Below are 18,775 nucleotides of genomic sequence, written 5' to 3'. Positions count from 1 at the left end.
GTTTATCCAAAAGGAAGTAAAAAGGGAGAGCTAGAAAGATAGCATTGCATCACATTACATGGCAATGCAATGCACAGTTGCTGAAGTTGAACCAAAATGAGCTTGTAATCTGGCTTCTGCAACTTTGAACATGAAAAATCCAATGAGGAGAAGAAAAGCAAAGCCAAAGAGTCCATCCCAAAATCCGACAAACAAGCAAAATGAACAAAAAACATTGAATTCAATTCTTTCTGATTTTAGAAACTGCATTAAAGAAGGGGTGCACCGGTCCTGGAGATACTGCAATACCAGGTCAATGCGTGGAGTGGACAGAGCAAGCTCTTTTTCCATCTCCCTGTTCTAAAAATCCTTTTAATATATGGTCCCCAGATAGGGGACGTATCAGATATTAAACTGATAAGAACAGATTTTTTTTTTTTTTCTCCTCAGACGAGGAAATTCCACAGTCTATGGAAACCAGACAAAGGAAAATTCCATCAAAACAGCTGCGTCAAATCCAATACGCAATTTGCTGTCCCCATCATCATCGGAAATATTTATTTCATATTTCAAAACAACAATAACAAAAATCAAGAGGTACTAACAATATATCTCCACTTTTTAACTTTCCATATTCCCTCCGCATCCACTTCCCCTCTCCTCTTTTTGTCCCATAGGAAACACACATACATCTTCCCCAAAATCACCTTCACACTATCCTTTACAGCAATTTCCTTCCTTTTAAACACATACACATTCCTCACATCCCATAACACTTCCTTTATACATGCAAGCATCAACCACAAGACTCTTTCCTTCGTCCCATCACATATTCCCAAACCAAACATAAACAACTCAAAAGACAACAAATTCACACCACACAATTCTTTACACAAAGGCCCCATTCTCCCAATCACATCTCTAGCATACTGGCAATTCCAAAAAACATGCAACACACTTTCCCTTCCACCACAGCCATTTCTTGGACACATTTCACTCCTCACCAAACCTCTATTCCTCTGAAACTCTCTCACAGGTAATACTCCATGTAAAGACTGCCACACAACTTCACTCTGTTTGTTGGTCATACCACTCATCCGCACTTTCTTCCAAACCTTCTGCACATCACCACCCCTAACCATATTTATTCCACATTCTACCTCTCTACATTCAATCATCCTATACACAGCCTTCTTATTCTCCAGCAATCTCACATCTGCATCACACAGTTCATACCTCACCAAAAACTTATAAACCCACACATACCATACAGGCACCTCAAAAGCAATCGGACATCGCAAATCCCTTTCTTGCCACTTTAAACGAAACAAATACGCTCCAAATAAATACCTACACATAGATGAAAACTTTCCATCCGCCCTAATCACTTTCAAAACAAACACAACGATATTCACACCAAAAAACACGTCCAAATTCGGAAAACCCAAACCACCTTTTTCCACTCTTTTAACCAAAATTTCTCTCCTAGCTCTCTCCATTTTCGAGTTCCACAAAAAAACAAATAAAATTCTATTCAAGCTTCTCATACACATATATCCTGGTGGAAATACTACCGCAATATATAAAAATATTGGCAACACCACACTCTTAACAATTAAAATCTTCCCAAAAAAGGATAAACTCCTCAATTTCCAAAAATTCAACTTCTGCTCAACTTTTCCTTTCGCATCATCCCAACTTTCTTTCCCATCCAAACTCTCTGAAAACTTCACACCCAAAACTTTAATAGGTCCATTCACTACATTCACACCTACATCCCTACTTAAACTTCCGCCTCCAAAACCCTTACACTCACTCTTTTCCCAATTCACTTTAAACGCAGATGCACCACAAAAAATAGACACTAACAACTTCACCCGCCTCACCGAACATTCAGAATCACATAATACACACACGTCATCCATATAACCACTCACCTTCCATTCTTTTCCTCCACCTCCCGGCACTTGCACACCACGAATTACCTTATCTTTCCTCAGCATACACAACAATGGCTCAATTGCACAAATAAATGCTACAGGGGACAAAGGACACCCCTGTCGCACACCCGAAAACACATTCACTTTCCTACCCACATACCCATTCATTAAAACACAGCTATAAACACCCGCATACAAACTTCTCACTCGCCCAACAAAATCAGCCGGAAAACCCATTTTTAACAACACTCTGAACAAAAAACCATGCGACAACCTATCATAAGCCTTTTCAAAATCCAAACTTAACAAAAATACACTCTTCTTACGACCCATGCAATCCCATAGACAATCTCTTAACATACACACACACTCATGAATCCGCCTCCCAGGTACCGCACAACACTGCTCATCCCCAATCACACTCTCTATCACATCACGCATCCTATTAGCCATAAGTTTTGCATAGATTTTATAATCACAATTAAGTAACGTTATTGGCCTCCAATTCCTCAGACTTTTCAAATCCCCTTTCTTAGGAATTAACACAACCATACCTGCACGCATACTCTCAGCCACCTCCATGTTTCCCCACATATACTTACATACATCCACAAAGTCCTTACCAATCACACCCCACATCACACGATAAAATTCTACTGGGAGGCCATCCTCCCCCGGCGTCTTATTCAAAGCCATACTACACATAACCTTCCATACCTCATCACCAGTCACCTCACCCATCACTCTCTCTCTTTCTGCTTCACTCAACTTACTCTCTAACACACTCAAAACATCATTCTCCAAACATTCATCCCTCTGTTTCACTGCATACAGATCCTCATAAAACTTAGCCACCTCTTCACACATATCCTCTCCACTCACCTCACTTCCATCTGCTCCATACACCACGCTCATACTCTGTTTCTTTCCAAAAACTTTTTTAAAGAAAAACCGAGAACATTTCTCATCCTGCTCCATCTTATCAATCTTTGCCCTAAACACTATGCTTCTCCCTCTCTCCAACAAAAACTCACTAATCTCCTTTTTTACCTCTAAAATATCCTCCTCCACCTCAACTCCTCCTTCCCTTAACTTATACAAAACGCTCAACCGCGCGTTCAGTTTAACAAAACTCTCTCTTTTAATTGCTGCATACTTGTATCCTAAATTTTTAAAGAACATTTTTGTTTGTTTCTTCACCCAGTCCCACCACTCACAAACATTCCCAAACTCATTTTTATGCTTACACCATTCTTCATACCGCCTTTCATACTCCTTTCTCACATCTTCATTCTCTAACAGTTTAACATTTAACTTCCACAATCCTCTCCCAAACACTCCATCAACTTTTATATCCAACTCACACAACATACACACATGATCTGAAAAAAGAACGTTTTCCTGCCTATAATTAACAGAAACCATATTTTTAGAAATAAAACAATAATCCAATCTGGATTGTACCCTACCACTCTCAGAAAAGAAAGTGTTCAACAAAGGATTCATGTTACACACGCGCTGCATATCACACAACCCAAAATCATTCACTAACTCCAATAATGCTTTCCCAGACACATCCACATTCACTCTCCCCACATCACAGTTCATATCACCCACAATTACCACAGGTATTCTTCCTGGAACAAAAAGCTTAATTTTTTCAAATAAATTTTTGCGCTCATTTTTTTCAACTGGCGCATAAACATTAATAACACAAAACTTTACATTCTTGTATACAAAATTAGCAAGGATACATCTCCCCACCTCAATAACCAAATAATCACTCAAAACAACCTCCCTTCCTTTAACCAAAATACCCACACCATCATTCTTATTACATGCACTCCCCGACCACACAGACGCTCCATAAGACCATTCATCCCCTTTCACACCATCCACTACCCCACATTCTTGTAAACAAAAAATAGATGCATTTTGCATAGCTAAAAACTCAAAAATAGCAGCTCTTCTTACTTTACTTTTAAACACTCTTACGTTTTGGGACACTATGGTAAATCCCATAATACTTCTACTCCTTCACCAATTACACAAAGAAATAGCCTTTGGCCTAAACCAAAGCTCACAAGAGGACAAAAAGAAAAAACTTTTACAATATTATATGGTGACACTATCCAGCACCACCACTATCCTCCTCCGCCATCAGAACAGAACAGCTGGTTTCCGACCCGCTGGCTTCACCAGCCACACTCCTCATTCTGGCAGTTCTGATCTTCCTCTGAGGCTCACTAAAATCTGCATCATCACTGCCCCCACCATCCTCCCTACGACTCTTCTTTGCACCCCTATCATCCTCCGAAGAAAAATCTTCAATGTTTTCAGGACCCGAAGGGTGTTCAGGACTGTCGGGTTCCGAGATTTGCACTTCACATCCTGTTGCGTCCATTGCCTCTCCAAAAGTCATCATCTCAGGCAGCTCTGCTTCCACCACTTTCCTAGATATTCTCGCAGACACTGCCTTTTTCTCCACCTTTGCCACTTCCCTCCAGAACTCCTTTTCTTCCCTCCGCTTCTTCCTCATTTCTTCAGCAGAAGAAGAACATGGTCTCAGGGACACCTCCTCTGGCGCCGTAGAGGGAGAGGCTCTACCAGTTTCCCGCCTCCTTCCCTCTCTCTCCTCCCTCTCCAATCTTTCCAGCACTTTCAGTGCGCTTGCCATCTGCCTCCTCTCCAGCTCCTCCTCCTTCTGTTCTTTATCAGAACGTCTAGGTGCACTCATAGGACAGTCCTTATACATGTGATCACTACTCCCACAGACATCACAGGACTTGGCCTCTGGACACTGGTTGGCCATATGCCCCTCCTTTCTGCAATTTCGGCAACACTGAACTTTAAGGCATGTTACCATGGTATGTCCGAAAGAAAAGCATCTACGGCAAAACATGGGCTGGCCTGGGTAAAAGAGGAAACCTCTATGGCCTGCAACGGAAAAATTTGATGGAGGGTGTCTAAAGCCCCCCACACTGTCAGGATCCCTTTTCAATTTCACACGGAATTTATACTGACAGTTAAAGATTCCTAGACAATTGACTTGCTTCACTCCCTTCCGCACATATTCACAGTAGCGAGAGAGGAAGCACTCCAGCAGCTCAGGGTCTGTAAAAGGGTTATAGACAGTCACAGTCACCTCCTTTTCTTGCAGACCAAACAAAGGTTCCCATCTAACTCCTTCCAAGCAGGGGTCACTAGAGTGACCACGGAGCCATTCAAAGACATTAAGGCAAACATCCTGGTCCATAAAGGTAACGTCATAATTACCTTGACGTGAAAATTCGTTGACACTGAAGATCTCAGAACGTCTTGCTCCAGCTTTGCCTTCAACGATGTCTTGGACAATGAAAACCACGTTGTTCTTGTTCTGGTCAGATGGATCCACGGACAAACGGATGGTGTTCTTCACAAAAGACATCTTGGATTCTGTCGGTATGGAATACCACAGGAAAAAGCAGAAAATCCTCCACAAAAGGGTCCGGATTCCTCCAGGAGACTCGCACCAATCAAGGTACAGTCATACGATCGCAGCCAAAAGGCCGAGAAGCGATAACCAGAATTGGTTTCAAACTACGGAGCCACCCAAGGATCCTGAAAAGTCCATTTGTGGAGATGAGCTCCTGGACTCCCGTTAAGAAGACATGTTGTCAACCTCTAGATCCCTTACATGCCTGCACTTTTCGGCTTGCTGCTGCTGCAATCCACGCGTTTTAGATCTGCATAACTCCACCTCTTTAAACACAGCACCTTCACCCCCTGCTGTTCCCACCCGCCTCAACACCGTTGGAAGGGAGGAGAACCAATTAAGGCGGGGGGTGGGGTGGAACGAGCAGCTGTCTACCCTTAGCAGGAGGGCTCCTGATTACATACCTCTCCTGCTGCTGCTGCTGCTGGCTGTCCAGCAGCAGACTGAAGGTGGCTGCTGCTGTGCACAGGTATATAAAGGCTCAGAGCCTATTATGACACGCGCAGCCAGCGTTCCATTGCCACATTCCATCTACTGCAGGCAGGATACCTGGCTGGCTGAATGTCGCTGAGAAGCTCACAGAGACCGCCATAAGCAACAGTTTAACAGAATGCCACAGACTAATCAACCAAACTTTTTGGGTTGGGTTCTCTTTTATAGTCTGCAGGCATTAAATGAAAGAAGTCAGTGTTCCAGCAGAAGGAGACAACGTTTCAGAAAAGGCATTGTAGCAAACCAAAAAAGAAATTTTAAGCGCAGCAGAGTAACCAGCGCACATACCTGTTAGCTCAGGTGAGTTTAAAAGGCTGCTGTTGATAACAAGGGCATTTGCTAAATAGATGGTGTGTGTGCAACAATATACTGAAAGGTCAATTATATTGTGCAGCTTATCTCACCACCTGTAGTTATTTAGGTGAAAGCTCCAAAATGCTTGCCTAATATGTCTGTTTATCCAAAAGGAAGTAAAAAGGGAGAGCTAGAAAGATAGCATTGCATCACATTACATGGCAATGCAATGCACAGTTGCTGAAGTTGAACCAAAATGAGCTTGTAATCTGGCTTCTGCAACTTTGAACATGAAAAATCCAATGAGGAGAAGAAAAGCAAAGCCAAAGAGTCCATCCCAAAATCCGACAAACAAGCAAAATGAACAAAAAACATTGAATTCAATTCTTTCTGATTTTAGAAACTGCATTAAAGAAGGGGTGCACCGGTCCTGGAGATACTGCAATACCAGGTCAATGCGTGGAGTGGACAGAGCAAGCTCTTTTTCCATCTCCCTGTTCTAAAAATCCTTTTAATATATGGTCCCCAGATAGGGGACGTATCAGATATTAAACTGATAAGAACAGATTTTTTTTTTTTTTTTTTTGATTGAATATATCTTTTATTAGCACAAAAAATAAGTTAACAGACAGTGTACAGTGCCGCAGCCCAGTACACACAGAATTCTACATCATATTTACATAGCATGAGGATACGACGCACTAACTAGACACATCGCACCCCTATGCTACACAAAACACTCAATCTGAAAGAAAAAGCATGTCAATCAATACAGTACGACGAACCGTGATAAGGGATAGGGATTGGGAAAAAGGGGATGGGGAGGGGAAAATCACAGGCCCGAAGCTTTATTGAAAGACAAGACACATAAGGGGAGAGGGGGAGGAGGGGTTTAGTCCTCATCCTCGTCCTCCGGACCGTCCATGATGGAATAGTCTCTGAGCAGGCTGTGGATCAGCCTGCGGCAGTCCTGGATGGACATCCTCTCCCTCCTCAAGATGAGCCGGTTCCTGGCGACCCAAACGGCATCCTTGAAGCAGTTCATAAGGCGCCAAGCCTCCTGGATGGCTCCGACGGTATGAACCCCAGGGAAGAGTCCATAAAGCACAGAATGGTGCGATAGGCTCGCCCTGGGGACAGAGTTCCTCAGGTCGTCCTCAAGTGCAGTCAATAGGCGCTGTGCAAATCCGCAGTCCCAAAAAGTGTGCAAAGATGTTTCCTCCACGAAGGGGCACCTTGGGCAGTACCGGGTCTTGCACAGGTTCCGGGCATGCATGAATGACCGGACGGGCAGTCCGCCCTGAATCGCCATCCACGACAAGTCCTTGTGCCCGTTGGTCAGCCTGTCAGACGACACATTTGTCCACACAGTCTCCAGCGTGTCCTGGTGAAGTCCTGTGATGTTCTCCACGTCATCCTTGGCTCTGATTAGCTTGTGGATAGTTTTGGGCTTCCACAAGTCAGGCTTGAGTCCCTCCAGTTGATGCTCCCCCACAAATCGAACGACGTCTCCGTAGAACCATGGCGTCGTCCAGTTGTAGGGGAAGGAGCTGTCCCACTTGTCCCAGCCGAGTCGCCTCCAAAGAGGAAGCAGGAAGAAGTGAGACATGGACCTGCCCGCGGAGCCATTCTTGACTTGCAAAGTCCGGCGGACACAATCACACACAAAAGAGGATCGCAGGAGGGTGGGGATATCTGGAACGCCCTTCCCACCCTTGCGAGGCTCCTTGTACATGACGGCCCGCCTGACTCTGTCCATCTTGGATCCCCAGACAAAGTGAAACACTGTCTTGGTAATGGCCCTGCACACAGTGACGTGTGGGGGCCAGGCCTGCGCCGTGTACTGCAAGACGGGCAGGACCTCATTACGCAGGACGAGTGCCTTACCCTCACAAGTGAGGTGTCTGAGGCTCCAGAGTCCGATCCGTTGCTTCACCTTGGCCAAGCGTTCTTGCCAGGACTTGAGGGCCGCTCCTTCCTTCCCGAACCAGACTCCCAGCACCTTGAGGAAATCCGGTTGAATGTTGAAGGGGAAGGGGGCAGAGGAGGCCGGCTGCCAATCCCCGAAGAGCATGGCTTCCGACTTCCTGCAGTTGACTTTGGCCCCTGAAGCCCGGCCGAACCTCTCACACGTCTGGACGAGGGCGTCGACTGAACCACGATCAGCGCAGAAGACGGTGACGTCGTCCATGTAGAGCGAGCACTTGACCTCGTGTCGTCCCGGACCCGGTGCGGTGATCCCTCTGATCTCTCCATTCTGCCGGATAGCCTCTGCGAAGAGTTCTATAACACAAACAAAAAGAAGAGGTGATAGAGGGCAGCCTTGTCTGACCCCAGAGAGGACAGGGAAGGGGTCAGTCTTCCAGCCGTTCACCAACACCGAGCTGTGGATATCAAAATACATCAGACGGACATACGAACAAAACATGTTACCCAAACCTAACCGGTGCAGAGCTCGGCCCATGAACTCGTGGGAAACCCGGTCGAAGGCCTTCTCCTGATCCAAGGAGACCAGGGCCGCGTGTGCGCGGCGGACCTTGATGTACTCGACCGTGTCCCGCACGAGAGCGAGGCTGTCTGCGATGCGACGTCCAGGGATGCCGCAGGTCTGGTCCGGGTGGATGATCCGTCCGATGACCGTCTTAAGTCGTGTCGCCATCGTCTTGGCCAGGATCTTGTAGTCCACGTTGAGCAGAGTGATGGGACGCCAATTCCTCAGGTCGCACCTCTCTCCCTTCCGCTTGTACAGGATCGTGACCATTCCTTCCCTCAAAGATGGAGGCATTCTACCCTCCACCACCATCTCCTCGTACAGGTCTAACAGGTCCGGACAGATGAGGTCTCCCAGCGCTACATAGAGCTCCGCTGGAAGACCATCACTGCCCGGGGTCCTGCCGGTCCTAAAGGATTTAGCGGCAGAGAGCAATTCGCCCACCATCAGAGGTTTGTCCAAGGCTGCCGTGCCTGCAGGATCAAGATGGTTAGTGATACCTGACAGGAACTTATCAGCAGCGTCGGGGTCGGTAGTCTTGTGGGAGTAGAGTTCGCTGTAGAAGTCGCTGACGACCCTCATCACGTCCTCCTTCCCACGTCGCATGTTTCCGCTCTCGTCTCGCAGCTCGTTCAGGGGCGTGTGACCGGCATGAAGTTTCCTGAAAAAGAATGAGTTACATTTCTCACCCTTCTCCAGATTCTCCACTTTGGAACGGAAGACGATTCGCTTGGACTCCTCCTCAAAGTGCCTTTTCAGGCTCTTCTTGGTCTCCTCCAGCTCCTCCCTCACGTCCCAGCCGCAGTGAAGAAGGTCCTGCAGCGACCGCAGCTCGCGCTGCAGCCCTCTGAAGTCCCTCCTCTTCTCACACGCCTGTTGTCGACCCTTGGCCTGAAAGAAACAGCGAAACTCAAGTTTAACATATTCCCACCAATCAGAGACTGTTTGGAAGCTACCCTTGTAGGACTGCCACATTGCGTAGGCTGCTCTCAGCTCCTCCACGACTTCATCCTGAGCCAGCAGAGCACAATTCAGCTTCCAGGAGCCGGGGCCGGACGGAAAACCGTCGCCGAGGACACCTTGTAAGTGAATGGCTCTGTGGTCGGAGAAGAAGCAGGAGACCATCGAGTGCCTACTCTGCCTGACTGCCCGAGAGGTGAACACAAAGTCAATCCTGGAGCGGAGTGAGCCATCGGGTCGGCTCCACGAATAGTTCGTGGAGCCTCTCCCCATGGAGCCCACCACGTCCTGAAGAGAGGCCTCGGTTACCATCTCGATGAGCAGCTTGGACGTGATGTCCAACTTGGCAGATGTGCCAGAACTACGACCATCCTCCTCGATGGGGCAGTTGAAATCCCCGGCCATCACTAAGGTCCTGGTGGTGGCAAGCTGAAGCCGCAGGGTCTGGAAAAGCTCCAAACGCTCATTCTTCAGTGGGGACGCATACACGTTGATGAACCTGACAGGTTCTCCCGCCCAGTTGCCATCTACAACAAGAGCCCTGCCGCAGATGAGCTCCTGGACGGACTCAAGCGTGAATGCGCCCCCCCTGATCAGAATTGCGACCCCCGCAGACTTGCAGTCACCCCCACCGGACCAGTAGGATGGACCGTGGGACCACTCCCTGGCCAGATGTTTGAAGGACCTAGAGGAGGGAAGGGAACATTCCTGCAACATATAAACATCACACAACTGGGAAGTAAGGAAGGCATAAATAGTCTGACGTCTGAACTTGTCCTTGATGCTCCTGACATTAATGGAAAATAAGTTAATATTAGCCATCATGTAGGGAAAAAAGAAAAAGTTAGCGCAGGCAATACACCTTAGTTACCACTCCGGTCGGGTGGTCCCTCGTCGGTGTTGACTGCTGGTGACGGGATCACCAGCAGGCCCTCTTCCTCCATCTGGTCAAGCAGCGCGGCCTCGATCTCGGCGACCACCAGTTCCTCCTCTTCTGGCTCGGCCACCAGGGTCTCAACCATGTGCTCCATCTCTTCTGGCTCAGGGAGGGTATCCTCCTTTTCGCCTACGAAATCCAGAATCTTCTTTTTGGAGGATTCAGTAGCAGGGCTGTCCTCCACCTTCCTCTTTCCCCGGGTTGGAACTGGGGAGACAAGAAGGGGAAAATCCTCCTCGGAATAGATAGCGGCGGGTGGAGGAAAGGTTAATTCCACCGCTACCATGGTCTGGGGAGGGAGAGTGGCTGCCGGGGCAGGGGAAAGGACACCTGCTGAGGAGTAGGGGAAGGAGGAAGAGGAAGTGGAATCCTCAGCAGGGGTGGCCGGGGTGGGGGGGGATTGGACGGGGGTGGCAGGGGGAGGGATCGAGAGAGGGGTGACAGAACTCTTACCCTCCTTTGACTTTTTCTTCTGCTTCGGAGCTGCTGGGACCGTCGCTGGGGCTTTGGCCACCGACTCCTTGACCGCTTTGGCCTTGGTCGTCTCGGCCTTGGCCGCTGGGGCCTTGGTCGTCGCGTCCTTGAACTTCACAGGCCTGGTCATCGGGTCCTTGTCCTCCGTAGCTGGGGTCGTCGCAACCACCGATGCCCAGGATCTCTCACGCTTGGGGCAATCCTTGTACAGATGAGCCGCCAGCCCACACAGGTTGCAGGACGTCTTCTTCGGGCAGTCCTTCGAGCTGTGTCCCGTCACTCGACAAATCCTGCAGGCATCCTCCTTGCAGTCCTTCATCTCGTGGCCGTTCTTGCCGCATCTCCTGCAGTTCCGCGGCATGTCCGGGTAATAGATGAGGCCGTAGGAGTTGCCCAGGGAGAATGTCGGGGGCAGGTGCCGAAGTCCGTCTGAGTACGCCAGGTCCCTGTGAAGTCTAACGGTCACCGACCACTTACCTGTCCAGAAGCCGAGTCCATTCAGGATGTGAGAAGGTTCCTTCACAACCAAACAGAAGCGTCTCAGGAAGGTACAGATGTCTTGGCCTGGGGTGTGCGGGTTGCGCATGGAGACCGTGATCCTCCTTTCGTCCCTCTGGATAGGGCAGCTACCTGTAAAGGCAGAGAAAGAATTATCTGGTCCTTTTGCGCTTACCATTTCCCAGAACCTCCTGCAGGTGTTCACAGTGGCGAAGGTGACGAAGAAGATCCCCGTCAAGAAGGTCTGGATGCTGAGGGTGTCCGACCTGGAGAAGCCTCGATCCAGCAGCATCTTCTGGCAGAACACGTCCGAGGACATGTCCGGCACCCTCCCATCCACTTCCTTCAGCTTCAGGGCCACCGTCTGCCGCATCCATGGCTCCAGGGCTGGAGCTTCGTGGCGGGGCTTCTGGGGTCCCTTCTGCTGGCCAGTCGTGGAGGCAGAGTCCTTGGGGTCAGAATCGGGTCCTGGCTGGGCCCTCCTGGCTGTCCCCTGCTCCAGGCTCTTCTTTTCGGCCTTCCTCGCAGCGCTTGCCATGGCTTTCCTCCTGCAGTTACTTCTTGGAGCTGGATCTGGAACTTTTCCCGGAATGGGTGGAGCTATGCAGATTCTTCTCCCGTCGTGTTCTGGACAAATTCCCCGAAAGGTCTTTGTCTCGATGATTTTCTTCCTCGAAGATTCCACAGGGTTGCCCGATTCTTCTCCGAGTCTTCGTCTTCTTCTGGATTCTTTAGAGCTTCTTCCTCCCACCGATATCCGCCTTCCTTCTCCGATGTCAGCTGGGCTCCGAAGCTCTTCTCCTTCCGAGTTCGATCGCTCTCGTCAAGTGTAGATCATAGCTCTTGTGTTCTTATAAGAACAGATACTACACTTGATCTTAGCCAAAAGGCCGAGAAGCGATAACCAGAATTGGTTTCAAACTACGGAGCCACCCAAGGATCCTGAAAAGTCCATTTGTGGAGATGAGCTCCTGGACTCCCGTTAAGAAGACATGTTGTCAACCTCTAGATCCCTTACATGCCTGCACTTTTCGGCTTGCTGCTGCTGCAATCCACGCGTTTTAGATCTGCATAACTCCACCTCTTTAAACACAGCACCTTCACCCCCTGCTGTTCCCACCCGCCTCAACACCGTTGGAAGGGAGGAGAACCAATTAAGGCGGGGGGTGGGGTGGAACGAGCAGCTGTCTACCCTTAGCAGGAGGGCTCCTGATTACATACCTCTCCTGCTGCTGCTGCTGCTGGCTGTCCAGCAGCAGACTGAAGGTGGCTGCTGCTGTGCACAGGTATATAAAGGCTCAGAGCCTATTATGACACGCGCAGCCAGCGTTCCATTGCCACATTCCATCTACTGCAGGCAGGATACCTGGCTGGCTGAATGTCGCTGAGAAGCTCACAGAGACCGCCATAAGCAACAGTTTAACAGAATGCCACAGACTAATCAACCAAACTTTTTGGGTTGGGTTCTCTTTTATAGTCTGCAGGCATTAAATGAAAGAAGTCAGTGTTCCAGCAGAAGGAGACAACGTTTCAGAAAAGGCATTGTAGCAAGCCAAAAAAGAAATTTTAAGCGCAGCAGAGTAACCAGCGCACATACCTGTTAGCTCAGGTGAGTTTAAAAGGCTGCTGTTGATAACAAGGGCATTTGCTAAATAGATGGTGTGTGTGCAACAATATACTGAAAGGTCAATTATATTGTGCAGCTTATCTCACCACCTGTAGTTATTTAGGTGAAAGCTCCAAAATGCTTGCCTAATATGTCTGTTTATCCAAAAGGAAGTAAAAAGGGAGAGCTAGAAAGATAGCATTGCATCACATTACATGGCAATGCAATGCACAGTTGCTGAAGTTGAACCAAAATGAGCTTGTAATCTGGCTTCTGCAACTTTGAACATGAAAAATCCAATGAGGAGAAGAAAAGCAAAGCCAAAGAGTCCATCCCAAAATCCGACAAACAAGCAAAATGAACAAAAAACATTGAATTCAATTCTTTCTGATTTTAGAAACTGCATTAAAGATGGGGTGCACCGGTCCTGGAGATACTGCAATACCAGGTCAATGCGTGGAGTGGACAGAGCAAGCTCTTTTTCCATCTCCCTGTTCTAAAAATCCATTTAATATATGGTCCCCAGATAGGGGACGTATCAGATATTAAACTGATAAGAACAGATTTTTTTTTTTTTTTTTTGAAAGCCCGAATTCGTGTACAAAACCCGAGTGCGCTTAAAAAAGTGACAAGTGCCACAAAAAAAGTGCACTAGGATGCTGGTCTTCTTGAAACCCTCTCCAAAAGGAGAAGGGTCCCCCAAACCATTCCCCGTCCCTCCGAGCCAAACGGCCACAGCGAGGAACAGGGACAAAAAGCCACCTCCAGCCGAAGCCAGAGGCGACCCAATCTTACCCCCAGCACCTGCCCGAGTTCTCACCCGAGCAAGGCACTGGGAGCCAAAGACTGTGCTCCCCTCCCGGAAGAGGGGAGCCAACAACGCTCTCCTCCCGAAAGAGGAGAGCCAGGGGGGTTCAGGGGGGAGCGGAACCTGATGGCCACACACTCCCCCCCTAGACCTGCCAAGAGAGGAACCCGTAAGGGAACCGCATCCCGACAAAATCCTAGTAGGACGTGACACACGTGAATAAGTGGACACACAGTGACAAAGAAATTAAATAAATAGTGAAGGTTTCACAGTATAATACTGCCCGGACCTTCGACCGGGAATTGAAAAATTCCCCATCCTAAGGCCAGAAGGCCCGGAATAAGGGTGTGTGCGAAGAAAGAAAATTTGAAGTGCTTGTGCAAATGTGCCATAAACTCAAGTGGGGTTCCCAATCCCAGTGAGTTAAGGCACCCCAGGGTCACCACTCCTGGGGCACTTCACACTTCGGGCTTTCGATCTTCCCCGGCCCAATGGCGTCGATCCTGGGGGGCCATGCTTTCCACCAGATGACTATATTAGCCACCTGGCGTACTAACAAGCGCCTAAACCCCAGTGTGCATAATGTATCAATCTACTAGGGCGGCCAACATCCAAAACCGCCTTTTCGAAAGATACTACACTTGATCTTAGCCAAAAGGCCGAGAAGCGATAACCAGAATTGGTTTCAAACTACGGAGCCACCCAAGGATCCTGAAAAGTCCATTTGTGGAGATGAGCTCCTGGACTCCCATTAAGAAGACATGTTGTCAACCTCTAGATCCCTTACATGCCTGCACTTTTCGGCTTGCTGCTGCTGCAATCCACGCGTTTTAGATCTGCATAACTCCACCTCTTTAAACACAGCACCTTCACCCCCTGCTGTTCCCACCCGCCTCAACACCGTTGGAAGGGAGGAGAACCAATTAAGGCGGGGGGTGGGGTGGAACGAGCAGCTGTCTACCCTTAGCAGGAGGGCTCCTGATTACATACCTCTCCTGCTGCTGCTGCTGCTGGCTGTCCAGCAGCAGACTGAAGGTGGCTGCTGCTGTGCACAGGTATATAAAGGCTCAGAGCCTATTATGACACGCGCAGCCAGCGTTCCATTGCCACATTCCATCTACTGCAGGCAGGATACCTGGCTGGCTGAATGTCGCTGAGAAGCTCACAGAGACCGCCATAAGCAACAGTTTAACAGAATGCCACAGACTAATCAACCAAACTTTTTGGGTTGGGTTCTCTTTTATAGTCTGCAGGCATTAAATGAAAGAAGTCAGTGTTCCAGCAGAAGGAGACAACGTTTCAGAAAAGGCATTGTAGCAAACCAAAAAAGAAATTTTAAGCGCAGCAGAGTAACCAGCGCACATACCTGTTAGCTCAGGTGAGTTTAAAAGGCTGCTGTTGATAACAAGGGCATTTGCTAAATAGATGGTGTGTGTGCAACAATATACTGAAAGGTCAATTATATTGTGCAGCTTATCTCACCACCTGTAGTTATTTAGGTGAAAGCTCCAAAATGCTTGCCTAATATGTCTGTTTATCCAAAAGGAAGTAAAAAGGGAGAGCTAGAAAGATAGCATTGCATCACATTACATGGCAATGCAATGCACAGTTGCTGAAGTTGAACCAAAATGAGCTTGTAATCTGGCTTCTGCAACTTTGACCATGAAAAATCCAATGAGGAGAAGAAAAGCAAAGCCAAAGAGTCCATCCCAAAATCCGACAAACAAGCAAAATGAACAAAAAACATTGAATTCAATTCTTTCTGATTTTAGAAACTGCATTAAAGAAGGGGTGCACCGGTCCTGGAGATACTGCAATACCAGGTCAATGCGTGGAGTGGACAGAGCAAGCTCTTTTTCCATCTCCCTGTTCTAAAAATCCATTTAATATATGGTCCCCAGATAGGGGACGTATCAGATATTAAACTGATAAGAACAGATTTTTTGATTGAAGCTGCATCCAAGGCACTGAAAAATGTGACCGAAGTCACACCAAAACAGCGCACGAGGCGAGGATTCATGTGGACCCTTCCCGGAGGAGAGGGTCCCCAATAAACCATCCCCATCCCTCCGAGCCAGAAGGCCACAGCGAGGGTCAGGGATCTCCGATGCTCTCCCTAGCTGAAGCCGGAGAAGAGCCGTTTTCGTGCTCCCAGCTTCCATCTAGGCTGCCACCCTAGTGGAGCTGGAGCCTGTGTTGGTTTCTCAGCCCAAAGCTGACCGGACCTCCGACCGGGTTTATAAAAATTCCCCTTCCTAGCCCGGAGGCCAGGAATAGGGGGGGTTGCTCAGAAAGTATGATTGGCAAAGGTGCGGCGTGCTACGAAGCCAAGTCTTTCTGGGTTTCCCAGTCCCAGTAAGCTTGGACTCCCACCAGGGCGCCTACTCCTGGGGCACATTGCTCCAAAGCCCTCACACTTACCCAGCCTAGTGACTTCGATCCTGGAGGGCCATGTTTTCCATCAGATAACTCTATGAGCCACCTGGCGTACTAACAAGTGCACCAAACCAGTGTGTAATATGCATCAATTTACTAGGGCAGCCCAAGGACAAAACTGCCTTTTCAAAAGATACTACACTTGATCTTAGCCAAAAGGCCGAGAAGCGATAACCAGAATTGGTTTCAAACTACGGAGCCACCCAAGGATCCTGAAAAGTCCATTTGTGGAGATGAGCTCCTGGACTCCCGCTAAGAAGACATGTTGTCAACCTCTAGATCCCTTACATGCCTGCACTTTTTCGGCTTGCTGCTGCTGCAATCCACGCGTTTTAGATCTGCATAACTCCACCTCTTTAAACACAGCACCTTCACCCCCTGCTGTTCCCACCCGCCTCAACACCGTTGGAAGGGAGGAGAACCAATTAAGGCGGGGGGTGGGGTGGAACGAGCAGCTGTCTACCCTTAGCAGGAGGGCTCCTGATTACATACCTCTCCTGCTGCTGCTGCTGCTGGCTGTCCCGCAGCAGACTGAAGGTGGCTGCTGCTGTGCACAGGTATATAAAGGCTCAGAGCCTATTATGACACGCGCAGCCAGCGTTCCATTGCCACATTCCATCTACTGCAGGCAGGATACCTGGCTGGCTGAATGTCGCTGAGAAGCTCACAGAGACCGCCATAAGCAACAGTTTAACAGAATGCCACAGACTAATCAACCAAACTTTTTGGGTTGGGCTCTCTTTTATAGTCTGCAGGCATTAAATGAAAGAAGTCAGTGTTCCAGCAGAAGGAGACAACGTTTCAGAAAAGGCATTGTAGCAAACCAAAAAAGAAATTTTAAGCGCAGCAGAGTAACCAGCGCACATACCTGTTAGCTCAGGTGAGTTTAAAAGGCTGCTGTTGATAACAAGGGCATTTGCTAAATAGATGGTGTGTGTGCAACAATATACTGAAAGGTCAATTATATTGTGCAGCTTATCTCACCACCTGTAGTTATTTAGGTGAAAGCTCCAAAATGCTTGCCTAATATGTCTGTTTATCCAAAAGGAAGTAAAAAGGGAGAGCTAGAAAGATAGCATTGCATCACATTACATGGCAATGCAATGCACAGTTGCTGAAGTTGAACCAAAATGAGCTTGTAATCTGGCTTCTGCAACTTTGAACATGAAAAATCCAATGAGGAGAAGAAAAGCAAAGCCAAAGAGTCCATCCCAAAATCCGACAAACAAGCAAAATGAACAAAAAACATTGAATTCAATTCTTTCTGATTTTAGAAACTGCATTAAAGAAGGGGTGCACCGGTCCTGGAGATACTGCAATACCAGGTCAATGCGTGGAGTGGACAGAGCAAGCTCTTTTTCCATCTCCCTGTTCTAAAAATCCATTTAATATATGGTCCCCAGATAGGGGACGTATCAGATATTAAACTGATAAGAACAGATACTACACTTGATCTTAGCCAAAAGGCCGAGAAGCGATAACCAGAATTGGTTTCAAACTACGGAGCCACCCAAGGATCCTGAAAAGTCCATTTGTGGAGATGAGCTCCTGGACTCCCGTTAAGAAGACATGTTGTCAACCTCTAGATCCCTTACATGCCTGCACTTTTCGGCTTGCTGCTGCTGCAATCCACGCGTTTTAGATCTGCATAACTCCACCTCTTTAAACACAGCACCTTCACCCCCTGCTGTTCCCACCCGCCTCAACACCGTTGGAAGGGAGGAGAACCAATTAAGGCGGGGGGTGGGGTGGAACGAGCAGCTGTCTACCCTTAGCAGGAGGGCTCCTGATTACATACCTCTCCTGCTGCTGCTGCTGCTGGCTGTCCAGCAGCAGACTGAAGGTGGCTGCTGCTGTGCACAGGTATATAAAGGCTCAGAGCCTATTATGACACGCGCAGCCAGCGTTCCATTTCCACATTCCATCTACTGCAGGCAGGATACCTGGCTGGCTGAATGTCGCTGAGAAGCTCACAGAGACCGCCATAAGCAACAGTTTAACAGAATGCCACAGACTAATCAACCAAACTTTTTGGGTTGGGTTCTCTTTTATAGTCTGCAGGCATTAAATGAAAGAAGTCAGTGTTCCAGCAGAAGGAGACAACGTTTCAGAAAAGGCATTGTAGCAAACCAAAAAAGAAATTTTAAGCGCAGCAGAGTAACCAGCGCACATACCTGTTAGCTCAGGTGAGTTTAAAAGGCTGCTGTTGATAACAAGGGCATTTGCTAAATAGATGGTGTGTGTGCAACAATATACTGAAAGGTCAATTATATTGTGCAGCTTATCTCACCACCTGTAGTTATTTAGGTGAAAGCTCCAAAATGCTTGCCTAATATGTCTGTTTATCCAAAAGGAAGTAAAAAGGGAGAGCTAGAAAGATAGCAT

At 48.1% G+C, this 18,775-nt stretch overlaps 4 non-coding genes and 4 pseudogenes across 4 annotated transcripts; all 8 read right to left on the bottom strand.

Annotated features, from left to right (window-relative positions):
• Positions 1-254: 254 nt before the first annotated feature.
• On the bottom strand, positions 255-439 carry LOC141225664 (U2 spliceosomal RNA). The gene has a single exon (XR_012292928.1). It is a non-coding gene; the product is annotated as a U2 spliceosomal RNA (small nuclear RNA).
• A 6,155-nt stretch (positions 440-6,594) lies between these two features.
• LOC141225661 (U2 spliceosomal RNA) lies at positions 6,595-6,800 on the bottom strand (annotated as a pseudogene).
• A 5,564-nt stretch (positions 6,801-12,364) lies between these two features.
• LOC141225140 (U2 spliceosomal RNA) lies at positions 12,365-12,442 on the bottom strand (annotated as a pseudogene).
• A 1,115-nt stretch (positions 12,443-13,557) lies between these two features.
• LOC141225115 (U2 spliceosomal RNA) lies at positions 13,558-13,739 on the bottom strand. Its single transcript, XR_012292431.1, has one exon. It is a non-coding gene; the product is annotated as a U2 spliceosomal RNA (small nuclear RNA).
• Positions 13,740-14,533: 794 nt separating this feature from the next.
• LOC141225166 (U2 spliceosomal RNA) lies at positions 14,534-14,625 on the bottom strand (annotated as a pseudogene).
• A 1,115-nt stretch (positions 14,626-15,740) lies between these two features.
• Positions 15,741-15,922, bottom strand: LOC141225622 (U2 spliceosomal RNA). The gene has a single exon (XR_012292893.1). It is a non-coding gene; the product is annotated as a U2 spliceosomal RNA (small nuclear RNA).
• Positions 15,923-16,446: 524 nt separating this feature from the next.
• Positions 16,447-16,562, bottom strand: LOC141225149 (U2 spliceosomal RNA; annotated as a pseudogene).
• A 1,116-nt stretch (positions 16,563-17,678) lies between these two features.
• LOC141225513 (U2 spliceosomal RNA) lies at positions 17,679-17,869 on the bottom strand. The gene has a single exon (XR_012292785.1). It is a non-coding gene; the product is annotated as a U2 spliceosomal RNA (small nuclear RNA).
• Positions 17,870-18,775: the final 906 nt, after the last annotated feature.

The sequence above is a fragment of the Phyllobates terribilis genome, unplaced genomic scaffold (genome assembly GCF_046119375.1).
Source record: "Phyllobates terribilis strain yellow unplaced genomic scaffold, ASM4611937v1 Scaffold_404__1_contigs__length_1715579, whole genome shotgun sequence".
Taxonomy (NCBI): Eukaryota; Metazoa; Chordata; class Amphibia; order Anura; family Dendrobatidae; genus Phyllobates; species Phyllobates terribilis.
This window is presented reverse-complemented; position numbering and strand designations above follow the sequence as displayed.